We start from the raw sequence: 19,986 nt of genomic DNA on the forward strand, positions 1-19,986 counted from the left end.
AGTTCAATTTAAGCTAGAAAGCCTAGCTTATGGAAAATCACCTATATAGACAAGTTGAAGGAGGGAGACCTATAAAATCTTGAAGTGATTCAATAAGGGTATCAAAATACTAAATTAATTCTAAGGGTGATTTATAAAAATCTTACAAGAAAGACCAAAAATCATCAAGCATCTAGTTAGGCCTAATTAGGCATAGTAGGTCTAATAGGCTTGGAAATGAAATAAAATCTTAAAATTGGTAACCAATATCTATAGTTATCTACAAAAATGGATGAAGATGGAGTAGAGAAGGTTGGATTAATTAAATCAAACCCTTTAAAAATTTGAACAAATTGAGTTGACAAGGAAGAGATATTATATGGAACAAAAGAGGCTAGATAAATTGAACAATTAGACTAAGGTAGCTACACTAGTGAAGCGCTAAAGGTTTTCACCTAGAGAGGAGAAAATGAAGAAGTATTGAAATCATTTGGGGAAGGCTTGGAAGATCCTAGAAGTAAATATTATGGTGTCGTGAGAGTTAGGAATTTAGGGGATCCTAATTAAGAAAGTGCAACCAAGCTAGTGAGTACCTATCATACTGGTTTTAGAGAAAGGTAAGTAAGACTTATGGGTAGATGTGGAAACCGGAAGAGAGATTTGGAGAATCAATAATGGTAAATAATTTAGAGTTTTCCAAGAAGATGGATGAGAAAGAAATGAAAAATTAAATACTTAAGGGAAGACTAGTTCAATTGGAGCAGATATTAGACCAAGTGGACAAAAAGATTGAATGTGTAAAGGATAACATAGATCAAAAGCATAAGGAAGTATCCCTAAAGGATGAGTTCCCTAAACTAGATCATGTTTTTTATAAGGAAAATTTATTGAAAGCATTGAAATCCCTAAGTAGGAAGGCACTAGAGGGTGTCCCTATCTTTAGTGGAAAAATGGAACTAGAAGTAGGGATGGATTGGATTGAGGGACTTGAGGACCACTTTGAGTGTGATGGAAGAAGTCAAGCCCAAAAGGTGAAGGGGGATAAAGAAATAATTAAGGAATTTACTCTCACTTGGTTGAATTTAATTCAATATGAGAGATAAAAAGAAGCTAAGAAGCCTATAGGCACATGGAATGCAATGGTGGACAAGATCAAAGAACTGTAAATTCCTAAGGAATATTAAGTCTAATTACATAAAAGAAGATAGAGTCTTAGGAAAAAAGAGCTAGATATCAGCTCTTATATAGAAGAATTGTATAGATTATGTGTGAGGCCTAGATTGGTAGAAGATGTGAGTGTAAAAGTAGCCAAGTACCTAAATGGTTTAAGGTGAAATGCATAAAATGAGCTTGGTCTCTTAACCCTTACAATAGTGCATAGATTTCATCAACTAGATATTGACATGTGAGAGAAATTAAGAAAGAACCAAGAGTTAGGTAATAATAGAGGCAAAGGAAAAGGAAGAGATTGTAGAGGCCATAGAGGAGGTTCCAGTTGTAAGAGTATAGAACAAATGACACAAGTGGAGACAAAGTTGATAGATTAGTATGATAGTAGCTCAAGTAGAGGATGTTATAGCTGACATAGGGGCTTAAATAACAATTAAAGAAGAGGAAATAGTGGACAATGGAGATTATAATGTTTAGCAACCATGAAGTAGTACCACTACAATAAGTTAGGACACCCAACTTATGGATTTCTAGAAAAGGATTCTACATCCAAAGGAAGTGAAGGAAGGGTGAGTTATGTTCAAGAAGAGGCAAGTAGTAATAAATTTTCAAAGGTACCTTTGGATTTAGAAGAGGGAAGAAAGCTAATGATAATAAGAACACTCATCAAGGAACCTTTTAGAGAAGAGCCTAGCTAGAGGAGGGGATTTTTTAGAGTGAAGAGAAAAATCTTGGGAGGCTTTTTCAAAGTCATCAAACTTAGGTTCAACTAAAAAAATTGTGTTAGAGAAGGCAATAAGAAAATTTAAAATGTAAAGGACTCCTCATAAAAATCCATACACAGTCATTTGGTTGAACAAGGGACAACATTTCCTAGTTAATGAACAAGCATATGTAGACCTCATCATTGGGAGGTATAAGGACACAATATTAGGATTTGTCTTACCAATGGATCACTATAATCTTGTATTGTGAATGCCTTAGAAATTTGATAGGCAAACCATTTATGATGTGTCCAAGAATGTTGACTTATTGAAGGAGGATGAGTTACATTTAAGCTATATTCATTGTTGGAATAAGGTGAAACAAGGTCAACATGGCCTAATTTTGTCTTAGTTTGCTAGAAGGAATTTTTGAAAACTCTTGAAGAGCATGAAGGATTCGAGTATGGACTATTTGTGAAGCACAAAGAAGAGAAGAAAAGAAGAAGATATAGTTAGCCATGTATATTTCAGAGATGTTAAAGTAGTTTAAGGACATAGTCAATGATGGACAACTAGCTACACTACCCCCTAAAAGATCCATAAGCCATCAAATAGATTTTATTCTAGGAGTTAAATTTCCTAATAAGGGTTCATATATGATGAATCTACAATAAAATGAGGAGAATACTAAGAAAATATAAGAAATCATGGATCAAGTGTTCATTAGGAGAAGTATAAGGTCATATATTTTTCCTACTATCATAGACCCTAAGAATGAAGGTACTTGGAGATTGCCCACTGATTCAAGAGCCATCAATAGAATCACCATCAGGTATAGATTTCCCATTTAATGAAAAGAAGATATGATTGACTATTTAGGTGAAGCCAATTACTTCACCAAGATAGACCTTAAAATTAGATAGGACCATATTAGAATCAAGGAAGGTGGAGAATGGAAGACAACCTTAAAGACTACTAAGGGTCTGTATAAATAGATTTTCATGTCATTTGGGATATCCAATGCCCCTAGAAAATTTATGAGACTAATGAATGAGGTGTTGAAAGACATCATTCATAAGTTTTTAGTTGCATATATTAATGACATCTTGATCTTTAGCAAGTCTAGGGTAGAGCATCTTATACATTTGCAAGTAGTCTTCAAAAGGCCACATGAAGAAAAGGCAATAATAAATTTGGATAACTATGAGTTCATGAAGGAGGAATTAGCATATCTTGGCTTTGTATTATCACAAGGCCTACGCTAAGGACTTCCACAAAATTGAGAAGCTTTCAAGTCCTATCTTAATACTATAGGAAATTCATCAAGTGGTTTAGTGTTATTGGTACACCTATGTTGGATAAAATAAAAGGTGGAATGAAGACCAAGTTTTAGTGGAATGACCAAGAAAATTAGGGTTTTGAGATATTGAAGAGAAAGATAGCTACAAAACCCATCCTAGTTATCCATATCTTTGAAAAATTTTTAACATTTGACTATGATGCTCACAACATTGCTATATGATTTGTCTTAAGCCAAGAGGTAAAACTATTAGATTTCCACAATGATAATCAAGCAATGATACAAACAAGAAGTACTCTTCCTATAATTTAGAGTTGTATTCTCTAGTCCAAGCTTTAAGGAAGTGGAGGCACTACCTCTGACCAAATGATTTCTTGGTTTATTTAGACACTTAATTTCCTAAATTCCCAAGACATGCTTATTCAGAAGTAGATGAAATAGGTGGATTAGTTTCAAGATTATACATTCACCTATAGGAAAGAAAGGGGCAACATAAAAAGGTTATTGCTACAATGAGAACGAGGGTCTTGATAGTGTAAGAGATTTAATTGAAAAGCATTGGAATTGATAGCTTCAAGGATCTATACTTAGAGGACAAAAAATTTGTAGCAACCTTGAAGGTATGTAAGGAGCACCAAAACAATTTTCTTGGTGAATACTTTAATTATACACTATAAAATGAGTTGTAGTTCTGGGATAGTTAGATATGTATAGGGTTAATGAGGGAGAATTTGATCCAATTAAAATATAATGGAGTCCTTAGGTGATAGTTTGGGGTCAATAAGACTTAGGAGTTGGTCTAGAGATTCTACTAGTGGCCTTAGATAAAAAGGGATATTAGGAGATATGTAGAATGTTGCATTATTTTCCAAAAAGAAAAGGGCACAACATCCAATGTTTGTCTCTGTAAACCTCTTCCCATTCCAAGAAGACCATGGGAGTGTCTTATCATGGAATTTTCAGTAGGATTACTAAGGACAAAGAAAGTATTTGATAGCATTTATCTAAGAGTAAATAGATTTAGCAAGATTTTACATTTTGTACCCTACAAAACTATCCATGATGCTTATTAGATTTCTCAGTTGTTACTCAAGGAAGTTTTTAGAATTCATGATTTACCTCTTAGTATTGTATCAGATAGAGACTCAAAATTCATGAGTCATTTTTGGAAAAGACTATGGCACAAACTTGGCACCAACCTATCTTTTGAGTCTTCTTACCATCCCAAAAAACATTTCTAGATAAAGGTAGTAAATAGGAGATGAGGTAACCTCTTAAGATTCCTTACTAAAGTGTATGGTCAGAATTGGGAACAAATCTTGGCATGGGAAGAGTACAACTATAATGATATAGTGAAAATGACCACTGGCAAGTGTCTCTTTCAAATAGTTTATGGGATGCATCCTAGGGGTATCTTTGAACTCAATAAGTTAAGATATGGAACTAAAAGGATTGGATAAGTTGAGGAATTTTCCCATTCATTGAAACAAGTACATGATTTAGTCAAGAAGCCACTAAAATAGAACATTGCTAGAAAAATTAAAAAGTCGATGAAAAGAATAAAGATCTTCACTTCCAAGTAGGAGATCTTCTAATGGTGCATTTGAATAAGAAAAGACTATAGAATGGATTACCTCACAAGTTAGAAATGAGAAGGTTGGGACCATCTACTATATTGGCTAAATATTAAAATAAGTCTTATAGGATAGAGATGCCACAACATATTGGACTTTATCATACATCAAATGTAGAAGACTTGGTACTTTATATAAAGGTCCAATCCTTAATTCAAATCAAAATATTACATAGGTGATCAATGAAGTAGGATCACTTTAGTTTCCTTCCATATCACCCCCAAAGGAAGAGAAGGTAATAGCTTCCAAAGTAAGAAAGGAAACTAGGCATAATAGCTATTGGGAACATTTGATCAAATAGAAAGGTAAAGGAGATGTTGAAACTACATGGATCAAGGAGACAAAGTTTTCTAAGTTAGGAATTGATCATTATTTGATCACTTCAGTGACCAATTAGGTTCCTTTTGTTTGGGAGAATGGTATAGGAGCATATAGAACTTGGGTCATAGTCCTATCTATATTTTGGCTTATATTGGATCTAGCTAGGTTAGGGGTAGTTATAAGACCCTATATGGATCTAGAGTGTGTGTCTAGAGAATCTAGGTTAGCCTTAATCTAATCTATGAGTGTTTTAGTTCTAAATGTTGTGCTTTTGTATTTTTTTCTCTTTTGATGATTGACATTGGGAAATGGGCCAAAATACCTAACTAGTTTAGGAAAGGGTAAAAATAAGCCTAAAATGGCTTCTAACATGCTAACCTATCATTTCATGGATATTGGAGGTCCTAAAACATAGTTTTGAACACAACTAGAAAAGTTGTCATGACAACTTTTGCAACTTTACAAAATTGGTTGACAACATTGACAAGATGTGGAAAAAAGAAAAAAATGAGGCGTGGTCACTATCACAACCACCTACAACTATGAAGGGAAATTTTATAACCATAAGAAACCAAAATCCTAAGGTTGGTTGCGTAGCTGGTGTCTTTAAATTAGTGAAATCATCTTGTTTTGACTATGTACATGAACAATTGGAAGTTTTACATTAAAGCTCACTTGAGTGGATTGATTCTTTTATTGTTGTTTCTTAATTTAAATATAATTAGTTTACTTTCACTTTTCATTTTTTTTAAGGTTCTTGTAAATATTTTTGTTGGTTTTGTAAAATTTCTTTGTGTAACAACTAGCTAGTGGCCTCTCCAAGAGTATTTTGTGAAGACATGGCTCCCACATGAAACTCACTTGTGGAATCATTTTAAGATTTTGTGACATTGTAGGAAAGGCTCTATAAAATGTATATTATGAAGTTGGATTTTTGAAAATATGAAATTCTATTTTTACTAGCAAGCCCTAAACAAGTCCAATATAATAGGTCAGGGAACTTGTAGTTGAAAACATGTGTTTGAATGCAAGATTTTAAGTGTTGTGGTGAATCAAGGAGGTTGAAATAAATCTTGAAAGTTTTATAGAGGCTTTGGAGGAAGACTAACACTTGACCAATTCATTTGATGGCCTTTTGAAGCTTGAGAAGTATACTGGTTCTTGGAGTTCAATTTAACATATAAACCCTAGGGTATGGGAAATGACATGTATAAAAAAGTTGATGGAGGGAGACCTAGAAAATATTAAAGGTCTCCAAAAAGGTTATATATGGGTTGTTTAGATAAGTCTTCCAAGAAAGGCCAAAATACACCTAATTAGGCCTAGTTAGACCTAGTAGGCCTAATAGGCTAAATGAACTAAAATCTTGAGATTGGTAATCAATATCTTGATTTCTCTACTAAAATGGATGAATGTGGAGTAGAGAAGGTTAGAGTATGAAAATTGAACTCTTGAAGACACTGAACCAACCCAATTGACGAAGAAGATCTATTGTATGGAACACAAGTGGCTAGAGAAGTTGAGCACTTAGATCAAGGTAGATACCTTAGTAAAGAACTAATTATTGTAACCTTAAGAGGGGACATTGAACAAGTATTAAACTAAATTTAGTAAGGGTTGGAAGATCCTTGAAACAAGTATTAGGGTCTAGTGAGAGTTAGGAATTTAGGAGATCCTAATAAAGCAAGTGCAAGCAAGCTAGTGTGTATCTATCACTTTGGACAAGGTAAAGACCATTCAATGTCAAGGTAGAGATGCAATTAAGAGAAACACAAATGCTAAATGGAAGGGTAGAGGTATGTTTATCAATACCATTAAAGGCATTGTGATCAAGTTTACAATTTGAGTTATTACACACAGGTTTTATTAGTTGAGCCAACTGAACAACTTGTTATGTGTATCTGTTTACATGGGATACAAACTTACCAAATTGGATCAAAATTATGGTCTATCCAAGTTATAACTAATCCAAATGACAAAGAAACTAAGAGTGATAAGGAACACAGAGAATAAATTATGTATGTTTATCTCTCTCATTGTATGCATATTTTTCTACATACAAAATTTATTTCCCTCTTTTGGAGATGTATTTTGGAACAAAAAGAGATAAGTGAGTAAAAAAATAAACGTGTTTATCAATCAAATAGGGGAAAATTTTGAAACCATAATGGATTGTTATTTTGAGGATTTCAAGAAAAAGTTGAAGAACATATTCAAAATACCTAAGTTAGTTGTAGAATTATACTATAATGACATATATTTTCTTGTTGATACTGGTTATATGTATAATTAGTCTATAAGTCCAAGAGTTTCATGGTTAAGACCTCTACACTATGAGATAAAAGTTGAGGAAGTTTCAACTACCATCACAATACTATTAGCTAAAGATATTGAAAAGAATGTCAAATCCTTCAAAAAGTGTGAAATAGACAAGATTAAAATGGTGATGTAAATAAAGGTCCCCAAGATGGATAGAAAAATGGAAGATGATCCAAGACCTAGAAAGAAAATGTGGAGAAGCAACACTATGGATAACTAAAGGAAAAGGTGAAGACCTCAACAGTGAAGAAGGAGATGAAGGTGACGAAGAAGAAGAAAATGAAGGAAAAGGAAAATATCTACTTATTTTCAAATCCAAGGAGACCAAAGGAAAAGTAAATATAGTGGTTGATTCAAAAGTCAAGAAAAGATTGAATAAGGTGGTAGTCAATCCCACAACCACACCAAAGAGGATCACTAGGAAAAGATCCAAGGAAGCAAATCCTACAATTATCAAGCCAGTAAGGAATGGGATTGTGAAGATCGTAAGGCCAATTAAATGAAAATGTACTAGGATGAGGACAACATATTCAATAGGGGCCAACTAGAGTCAACAAAAGAAGAAACTGAGGACAAGGTTAGTGGTTAAGCCTAATGACGACGAGGATGGGTTAGAATGGATTAAATTTGATGACCTAAGTCAATTCAAATTGTTTCAAGGAATTAACCTCAAGATATCAATAATGTGTGTGAAAACATGAGAATTTCAGCAAGTTTAGTAGGATTTAATTATATAAAATATGAAACCTTAGAAAAGATCGATAAAGAAATTGTTGAAGAAAATATTATTGAGATGATGGTGAGTTTTAAGTATACACTAATAGAATTAGGATAGGGATTATTTGAAGAGTTGTACATAATAAGATAGATGAAAAATGGAAATGGGCATCAATTACACAAAAATAGATGAGAGATGCTACATTATCCCAAGATATGCCCTATTTAGGAAAATGAAACATGTCAATAGCCATGAAGGATAATGCTAAGAAGTTTATACCAAAAAATGTCTTAAAGTGTTTTGACAAATGAAATAGAAGAAGTTATACATGATAGTAAGATAATATGGAAGAAATGTTTTTTCCTTATGCATATAGATGAGGAGAAAGAAGAGAAAGAAGAGAAGGATGCAAGGGAAGCAATGTTATATGAAAAGAATACATCTATGATAATTTCGAGCAATTAGTAGAGACAATACATAAAATAAAATAGAAAAGAAAGGAAAAAAAAGAGGCAGTCACTATAAAAGATGAAACTTGAGAACATGAAGTGCTAGATGTGACTACTACTCAAAAAAATTTAGAAAGGAATGTATCTATATAGAAAGAAAAGAAGAACAAAACTTGTAAATCAATAAAAGATGCATTGATGGACCAAAATCCATCAATTGTGAAAATCAAAGAATACCCTAAGATTGGTGAGTAGCAATAATCACAATAGGAAACCATTCTAGTTGATACATCTATAGTTAATGTTGATATGAATGTACAAGTGCCATGAGAAGCTAAAGATGATGTTGCTACAGTCAAGAAATAGAGTGCATTGGCCAAAGAAGAGAAAGGTCAAAAATATTTTTCCATCAAGGAAAATCAAGATGAGAACAAGGAAAAATAGAGCCAATATGTACACTTAGAGAAATCTACTATCAGCAATGGAAAGACAATTTCCTCAGAACCATAGATTTACATAGAAAAGGAGATAATGCAACTGAGATCAACTATTAAACTCACATCAACCGAGGAGAGGAGATCAAAAGATGAGATAACACATTCTGAGGACACACAAACTATTATACAATGATTGAGTCTAGAGCTCAGGACTCAAAGTTTACAATTATCATTAAGAAGAAGAAGGTGAAGTCACCTGGGAAGCCAATGACACTGGATGGAATTATTTTGATTCTTAATTGGGACATAATAATTTGACATATGAACATATGAAAACATTGTAAGCTTTAGTGGTCAAGAAGACAAAAAAAGATGAACTAAAGATAGAACAATAGCAAAATGTTGGAAATGAAGAGCATAACTAAGAGGGAAGGGGTGAATTAGTTACAAAATAAAAACAATTCCATGTCCTTAATTGTCAAATAAATTTTTTCACCAATAATACAACACTATCCATCTAAGTTAAAACTAAGATATCTCAGTAACTCAATTAACAAAGAAATCTTAAGAATATTGATCTATTTTAACCTTTAGTTGTATGCACCCTAAAATGGTCACCTAGACTATGGGCCCCCATTATTCAATGTATCAAATTTCTTGAATCAATGGTTTCCAATATTTTATTAAATAACTCATGAGCCTACAACACAATGGAAAATTGTGAGCCACTTAATTGGGAGGTGTTGGGTTCAAATCTATTTGAGGTTAACTAATAATTGAAATAATTAATCACAACAAACAATTAACCTTGGCTTTGGCCTCTTACCATTCAAAAAAAAAAAAAAAACATTAAATGAACAAAAATAAATTTCTTTCATCAAATTATAATTATAATTTAATTATTTTGATATTTCCTAAGGTTTCATCATTTTATTCTAATTCTTATTTAATTAAAAGAACCTATTGCCTTTTAATTAAATAAAATCCCTTTTCAATTAAAAGAATGTTCTTCTTTGGGCAAAAGCCTACAATGCAATGGTAACATGTGAGCCTCTTATGTGGGAGGTCTTAGGTTTAAATCTACCTTCAATTAACATATAATAATAATAATTAATTTCAAAAAATAATAATGATTTATTTAGGCTTCAGTCATTTACCGATTAAAAAAAAAAAGAATATTACTCTTTTAATTTAATTAAATATTTCCTATTTAATTAAAAGAACTTGGTCTCTTATAATTAAATAAAATCACATGTGAAAAAGGAAATGAAATAAATGAAAATTAAATAAATTATTTTTTCATTACCTCATTCAATTTTCCTCCTCTTTTATCATTGGTGGAATTTTGTCTCACATGGATCAAACTCTATTATCCCATATTGGTTGTTAGAAGCCTCCCACCATCACATTTTTCTTTATAAGGGAGAGCTTTTCTCATTTTTGACATTTAGGATTATGCTATGGTTATGCTACAGGTTTGGAGAGCAATTTTTGGAGGAGTTTGAGCATTCAATATTTTTGTGGAGAACATCTATCTTCTTGTTTGATTCTCTCTTGCATCCATGGCTTCTACCATGAGGTTTCATCCTTGCATTTTCATATTATCTTAGAGTCATATTTGTTTTCATAGATTAATATGGCATTGTTATTTCCTTTAATAGATTACATTTACTTTCTTGCATTGCTTTGCATTCTCATTATTTACATTAGTTTGCATCTTCATTTGCATTCATATTTTTATCTTTGAATCTCTTGTTTCATGATGAACTTACATGGGCACAAATTATGTCAAACTAAGGGCCTCCATTATAAATCCTTGCACTCCATGAATAGAGAGATATGAGCCACCATTTGAGACCTCATTCTTGAGAAATCTTAGATATAATGACTCATAGAACTATGCTGACATTCTAGGCATACATTTTTGGCACCCACCATGGGGTAATCCACATTTACTTACTCATTTTAGATATTTTTGGAGTTAACCGCCTTGTGCAGATTTTTTTGGAGACAAAAAAAAACCCTAGATTTGAAATATTTGAGTATATCTCCCAAATGACTAGGTGTTTTGATCTGAATTTGGTTTTGCAAGGTGGTGACATATCAGTCAAGCTTCAAGTTGGAAGTAATTGTGTTTTTGAGGGGGGTGGGTGTGAATCAGAACCATGTTTCTTTTAACAAGATAATGTGCTCTTTCAAATTTAAAATTACATAAGTAATGAATACACAGAAAGTAACTTATATCAATCAATATGCAATATAATAGAGTAAAAATAACAACTCATAGAAATAGAGACACAAAATTTGTGTTGATTAGAAAACGATAAAAAATCCTTATGGTTTTTTCATAGGGAGAAAAACCACTCCATGAACCTAATATTTTATTGAGTTTCAACTCTTTTTTACATCCATAGCTACAACTGGTGAGGGCTACAATCCCTTTTCTTTTTTTTAAATTTGAGTTAGAATCTTACATACACATATAACTGTATCTTTATACACCTATACATGTAAGTGAGTTCACAATGAATCTTTCAAATCAACTTGAATAATTTATCCCAAAAGCTTTTGTGGATCTTTTTCAGAATTCAACCCACTTTTTTCACATTTTTAGAACACACTAGTCCATTCTCTTAAATGGAGAAGCATTTTAAGTTATTTCAATAAATGTCTCATAATTTGTTACTCAACTAAAAATTGCATCTTCAAAAGTTTCTTCACAAAAATGCTATGAAAATTTTGAAGATCGATATACATCTCCCTCACATGAAGTTACAAAAACTATTTAACTACACAACTACCATCTTACAATAGAATGAATTCTATAACTTTTGAAATCAAAACTAGTTTTTTAAACCATTCTTGTCACAAAACAAAATAGTTCCATGCTGATTAAAAACATAGTATCCACTATCTATGTTGCACAAAAAATAGTTAAAGACCTCTTCCTTCCAAAAATATAATCAATATTTTAGATGTACTAAAATAAGAAACCAAGACAATGTTTTTGACTTGTATTCATATTTAATCAAACCGCCATACTTCCACAAGAAATGGGCTTCCAAAAAAATAATGTTTCATCAAACCCTTTCTGCATCAATAAAGATAGACAAAAAAAAAAATATACTATGATCCATTACTTTTCAAGAAAAAATATATCCGAAACCTTGTTAATTTCAAGAAATGAAGAGTCATCCATACCTATATACATACATAACTTTTTCTTTGTGAAAAGATTTGACAAAAAGAAAAATAGACCCTTTGACTTTCCTTTTTCTTCCAGTATCCTCAGCATGTGAAACTTGCACAAAAATGTTTGAATGAGCATATAAGAATTAGAAGTAACAAAAAATTATTTTTCACTTTCTATCTATCAGTACTCGACCAACTAAAAATTTTACCTTCATAATCAAAGAATTTCTATTTTCAACTTGACTAATAAAAACCTTTCAAAATATTTATGCCATAGGAATCGCATAACAATCGCCATGATAGAGTATTTGCAAGTTTTATGAAAAATAATAGAACTGAAACATACATTCAAAAGACCAAAAACAAAAAAAATATTTCATAACCTTTTCAAATGTACCATAAGATTATGACATCTAGCAAGTTCTTTACCAAGCGAACCAAACTTACTGCATGCCACGACACAAGGAGTACTTATAGTTGTTAGCTATTTTATCATTGTTATAAATGCCATGTACCTTATAAATAAAAGATTCCACATTCCTTATACATGACGTTGTTTGCAGTTTGGTTTAAATTTTTACATAAAAAATATTGGTCAACAATCTCCCTCATTTTCTTTGAGGCAAAAATTTAACCTCCTTTATATATCATCTAACATATGCAGAATGATATAAAATTTTTTTCATAAAAGAATGTATTGCATTACCATTATGCCATAAAGATATCACTCTTACCAAAATGAAATAGTTTTCAATTTGAGTTCCTGATCCCTATATTACTATTATTGGAAATGTTCACTAACCTTATATACTAAATATCTTTGATCCCTGTGTATACTGCATACCACTATACCATAAAAGAACTTATCTCCCCCAATTTTTTTGCATAAAAAAAAATCGTGTTTGCCTTTTCTTTTTGTTTAAAATATCTGTGAATAGGAGAAGAAACCTGATACTATTTTTTTTTAAAATGTTAATGTCAGCATTGATTGAGAGAAAAATCCCAATTGAGTTCTTAACCTTTCAAAAGAATCCCTAGGTAGAGCTTAAGTGAAAATATCTACTACCTATCCTTGAGTTGGAAAGAAGATCAATTTAAATTCATTGTTAAGAATTTTATCATGTAAAAAATGAAGTTTGATAGCCATATACTTAGTACTAGAGTACATTACTAGATTTTTACTTGCATGGATATTAGTCATATTTTTGCACATGATAGTGATAGGCTTTGAAACTTGAATAACTAAATTAGATAGCTTCTAATTCATCCAAATCAACTGAGTGCAACAAGTAGTGGCTGCAATATATTCAGATTCACAAGTGGATAAGATAACACATTCTTGTTTTTTACTATGCTAAGCAACCAAATGATCAGCAAGAAAAAATACAACACCGCTAGCACTTTTCTTATCATTAGAGCCACTAATCTACATTAGTAGAACCAAAAAAATATAAAATCTTCGTTATGTGCCTACCATCAACCAAAATGAAGAGTACCTTGAATGTACTTTAGAATTTGATTTATCACATTAAGATGGGACTGTTTAGGATTAGATTGAAATCTAGAAACCATATAAACTACCTGCATTATATTAGTTCTAGATGTTGTGAGATATAGAAAACTATAAATAATGGACCTATATGAAGTTTTATTTAATGAAGGTGAATCACCATATTTACCTAATTTGCAACCTATTTACATAGGAGTACTGATTGGTTTACAATCAGTCATATTAAATTTTCTCAACATTTCTTTACTATATTTTTTCTAAGAAAGAAATAGACCATGTTCATGTTGTGAGTCTTGTAAACCAAGAAAGAATGTAAGCTTTCCCAAAAGAGACATCTCAAATTCAGATTCCATGATGTTGGAAAAATGTTTTGCCAATTCATAATTATTGGATCCAAAAATAATGTCATCCACATAAATTTCAACTGCTAAAATTTCATCATTTATGAATTTAATGTATAAAGTAATATCTGCACTTCCATGAGAAAATCCATTTGCAATCAAGTGTTTATCCAACCTACAATACCGAGCTCTAGGAGCCTATTTTAGACCATATACTGCCTTTTTGAGTTGATACACATATTTTGGTTTATCAAAAGATTCAAAACCTTTTGGTTGCTCCATATAAACTTCCTCTTCAAGATAGCCATTCAAAATTGTTGTTTTAATGTCCATTTGATAAACAATGCACTTTTAATAACTAGCATATGCAAAAAGAAATGTAATGGATTCCATTCTTGCAATTGGTGCAAAATTTTCACCAAAATCAATTCCTTCTTTTTAAGCATAGCCCTTACATAAAAATTTGCCTTTATTTCTTGTTACTTTACCATCTTGATTCAATTTAATATGAAACACCCATTTTCCACCTATGACATTCTTGTCATCAAGTCTAGGAACATGATCCCAAGTTTTATATTTCTCAATATGATTTATTTCATCTTGCATAGCATTTAACTAGGAAGAGTTTAATAAAGTTTCAATTACTATTTTGGGTTCAAAATATGATATCAAATAAAAATGTTTAGCCATATTTGCATGCTCATTTGTTTTGGCTTTTCTTCTGATTAGGATTCTACTTCCAACATTTCCAATAACTTGAGATTTAGGATGTATTTTAGCAATGATCCTAGATGGATTTTTAGTCATTTTTAGACCAGTATTTGGTATTTTACAATTTGAACAATTTTCTTGCTTATTTTCATTATGTGTTTCAGAATTAGCATTATCCAACTTTTCATCATCATAAAAAATTTCTAGTTTTTGAAATCGAATTTCTTCAAGATCCTCTTTATTATTGTTATGTGTAGAATACCCAAGAAAAATTCCTTCATCAAACCTTGAATTAAATTTTTATAAAGAGTCATCATTCTTCTTAATAAAATATTTACATCTAAATATTTTAAAATTCTTTACATTTTTTGTTTTACCATTTGACAATTCATAAGGAGTATGAGTTATCCTAACTCTTATTTGAGCTCTATTTAAAACATACATAGTTGTATGAACAACTTCATTCAAAAATTTATCATGTAATTAGGCTTCATTCAACATAGTTCTAGCCATTTCTTTAATAGGTCTATTCTTTCTATCCACAACATCATTTTTTTGTGGTGTACGAGCAATTGAATATTGTCTTTTAATGCCACAACCATTTTTCTTCTACTTGACACATAAGACAAGTATTAATTAGAGATGATTCTTGAATTATAGTGTCAATTAGACTATAGATATTTTCACCCTTCCTTAAACCACCAGCAATAACTTTATTCCTTTCTTTTTTCATAGAACACCCTTTAGCATCAAAAGAAGTCGACTATCCACTATCACAGATTTGACTAACACTCAAAAGATTATACTTTAAATCTTATACAAAATATGCATCATGAATAGGTGTGTCTTTGTTTCAAATTATTGAGCCACGTCTTATTATATAAGCTCCTGAATTATCACCAAAATGAACAAACCCTCCATCAAAACCTTCTAGAGTTTTGAACTTACTTTTACATCCAGTCATGTGGTTTGAGCAGTCCCTGTCTAGAACCTAGGTTGTAGGTTTTTGAGTAAATAAGGTTGTTTCCACAATTGAAATGTTTTCAAATGTCTTTGCAATAGGTTTCCATACTTGTTTAGGCTTTAAATTTAATTTGCACTAATTAGCAAAGTGACCATAATGAAAAGATTTTAAGCATCTAATATTTTTCTTCAGACCATGACTAGTACTATTTATATTACATTGAAATGCTTTATGACCAAGGATATTTTACTTAAAACAATAGCCCTTAAATAAGAGTTTATCCATTTGTTTTGGGAGCTCATTACTATTTAAATTAGATAAATTTTGTAAGGAAATTAGTTTTTTGTCTTTTTCATCAAGTAAAAGTCTCTGATTTTCTGTAATTTGATTTGCTTCTTCTAATTCTTCTTGAAGTTTTTTATTGACTATTTCATGACTCAAGATTAATTTCTTTAATCTCTTAAGTTCTTTCAAGTATTGGAAAAGTTCTCCTTCAAGATCAACTTCTTCATTTGAATCAGATGAAGATTTAGATTCATTGGATTCTGACTTTGGAACATTAACTATTTTAGCCATAAAAAACCTTTCTTTTTCTTCATCTAGATCACTTGACTATTCATTCGAGTATTCTTTTGACAATAGACTTTTGTTTTTAAAATCTTTGAATATTTTATTTTCATTCCAAGGTTTCTTTTTAGAAAACTTTTCAATTTTCTCATCGTTGTCTTCTTGATCTATATTTGGACATTTTCCTACAAAATGTCCTAACTAGCCGCAACTAAAACATTTTGGTTTTCCTTTGTTTATTTTTTTCATTCTTCTAATTAGTAATGCCTCTAAAGAATCTATTAAATCTGAATCACTCTCTTTTTCTTTTTAGCCTTAAAGGTTGTCCCTTTTGATGTAGAACTAGCTTGACTATTTTTTCTCATTTCATAAGCAATTAAGGTTCCATGTAGCTGATGTAAAGTCATTTTAGAAAAAATATTATTTTCTTCCAATGTAGAAATCTTAGCTTCAAATTTTAGTAAAAGAGACCATATGACTTTTGAAACTACATCATGTTCTTCAATCTGTTCTCCCAAACCTTTTGTAGCACTTACTGTTTTATCAATTTTCAAAAAATGGGCGAATATGTTTTCATTTTCACTCATCTTTAGGTTATTAAATTCCATTTTAAGAGTTAAAAATCTTGACTCATTAAGCTTTCTATCTCCTTGATAGATAGTTTGCAATTTGACCCAAATGTCATTTGCAGATTTATAGTAGACTACTTTGGTAAACACGTCTTTAGTAAGACCACACAAAAGAACATATCTTTCCTTTTTGTCTAATTCATATGTAAGCTTATCATTTGAATTATTAGGTACTATTGATGTAGTGCCTACCCTTGTTTACATTTTTCTAGACACGTTGTTGCTATCATTGATAGACTATGTTAGACTATAATATATTGTGCAATGGATTCAATTGATATATGATTTGATTATTTAGACTCTACATTTCATTTATACATGATGATTGTTACATTGCTTCTAGTTATTGATGATGATTATTTAGATGGTTTATTATCACATGTGTTTTCTTATGGATACTTACCCCATACTTGCATGTGTATGGTGTGCGTGTTTGTTTCTTATGTATGGCATTTTTGATGTGGTTAAGGAAGGGAGTTGTAGTCACCTACTAGTCGGAATTTACATGATGCACCAGTTGCTGCCATTGCCTATTTTGCTTAGCATATATATATACTATATGTACATGCATGGATTTTATGGAGGTTGCAGGTACCGGGTATCAACTTCCCTAAATTGCCAGGATGAGCATACCGTATCGCACTATCCCAATGGTAAGAGAGGGGAGATAAGTTCTCAAGTCCAAATCTTAAGCCCTTAAACCTTTTTTCCTAGAGAGGTAGGACAAGTATCTAAGATATTTTACCTTTCAAATGTGTCAGATGACATATTTGTGATTTTAACCCTTTGGACTGATTTTATGTGGATTGTTCTTTGATGGGTTTTCATATTTTATTTTGGAAGTCTATCATGAATTTTCTATTAATTAAGTCTCAAATTAAAAGATTTAATTATTTTGGGGAAAATTAATATAATATCATGATCTTTTTATATTTATATTTTTATTAATTAAATGGGAATTAATTGAGAAAAAGAATTAAATAAAAGAAATAAAAAATTAATAATAATAATAAAATAATAATAATAAAATAGTAAATAAATAATAATAAAAGAATTAAAATAAAATTGATAAGTCTACCTAGGAGTAAATGCAATTCTTGATTTCACATATGTCAACAACACAGGAGTTAGTGCACAAATTAAGCACATGGTGTCTACAACCTTGTGACTCATCTAGAAGGTTGGAAAAGACTCGTGCTTAGTTGTCAACACCTTCTGGTTGTTTTTAGAGATATTCTAGGTGCTTCCTAAGAGTTCTTTATATTCAGGCACTCCTAGAAGCTTAGGGAGCCTATTTGGAGGACCTGAGAATGTTAGAGAAGGAAGGAGCTTGCTCTATGGATTTTGAGGAGAAGTGATTTAGCATCAGTGTCTAGGTAGACACTTGTGATTTTTTGCATATGATATTTCGCTTCTTGCACTTCCTGTCTTCTTCATGTCTTCTGAATGCTTTCTGAGGATTTTCATGTGTTGAATATCTTGGTTGTATGATTTCATGTTATTGGTAGTTAAATTCTATTTGAGAAAACCTTATATGCGTAGATCTGAGGAAACTATGGGGCTAGGGTTTTTAGATGCTTATGGACAAACCTATTTAACAAAATTAATGGGTAAATCTAGGGAACATTTATTTTAAAGAGAAATTTTTAACTTATAGAATTAGAAAGCCCTGTATATGTTCTCTTTTTAATTTATGCAAATCTACATACATATGTATGTATGTATGTATGTATGTATATATATATATGTATGTGTGTATATATATATATGTGTGTGTGTGTGTGTATATGTGCATATATATATATATATATATATATATATGTATATATGTGTGTATATATATATATATATATATATTTACATATGTATATATATATACATATATACATATACATATACATATCCATATACATATACACATATATATACATACATACATACATACATACATACATACATACATACATACATACATACATACATACATACATACATACATACATACATACATACATACATATATATATATATATATATATATATATATATGATGGTTGAAACGATGTTCATTAAAAACGCAGCTGAAAACATTATTAAAAAAAAAAATTGAATCCAATATGGGAGAAACATTTTAGAAAACATTTATACACAAAATTTTGCAAATTTTAATGGGGCGGGGAGGGATGAAACCCGTACCCCCACCCCTCTTTATATATGGCAGAGATTGGCGGCACTGCTACCGTAGGCTCTATGACAGTGTGCTATCGCAGGCTTGCATCAGCAGGCCTACATGGCTCCCCACATCACGGTGACCTTTCTTTAATAAAAATTGCAGCGCGGATATGCATAAAGGTGTGATACTGACCATAGTCACAGAGCGGGTGCAGTTCCAAAACCCATGCCTTCAATCAATCAATTGCAAAGTTTATGCAAATATATATATATATATATATATATATATATATATATATATATATATATATATATGTATGTATGTATGTATGTATGTATGTATGTATGTATGTATGTATGTATGTATGTATGTATGTATGTATGTATGTATGTATGTATGTATGTATGTATGTATGTATGTAAGTTGTTATTAATTAAGGTTTAAATAATATTGATTTTTGTATAGTGATTTAATCATTTAATTATTAACATGAATTTTAATTTAGATATAATTAATTAAATTTAATGAAGATTAGATAGCATTACGGAGGGAAAGTCTTTACCTAAATAATGAGTATTCTTAAGTATTTAGAAAATTGATTTCTAAAGAGTTATAGGGAGAAACTTTTATCTAACCAACAAATACATGGATTAGGTAAAATGTATAAATTTCTCCACTCGATATCTAAAATTGAAAATGAAAACTAAGACTTCCACACTTAATTCAACTATGTAATTTTAGCAAACCCAAACATGTGCTTGCATTTTGTGTTTTCTCTATGCTTCTTGTTTTGGGTTTTTGGGTTGACTAGCTATTGACCAGTTATAGGACATCTACCAAAGGCTTGTGGGTTATGATTGTGATGTCA

The sequence above is a fragment of the Cupressus sempervirens genome, chromosome 7 (assembly GCF_028749045.1).
Source record: "Cupressus sempervirens isolate cs-2001-9-10 chromosome 7, ASM2874904v1, whole genome shotgun sequence".
NCBI classification, from domain to species: domain Eukaryota; kingdom Viridiplantae; phylum Streptophyta; class Pinopsida; order Cupressales; family Cupressaceae; genus Cupressus; species Cupressus sempervirens.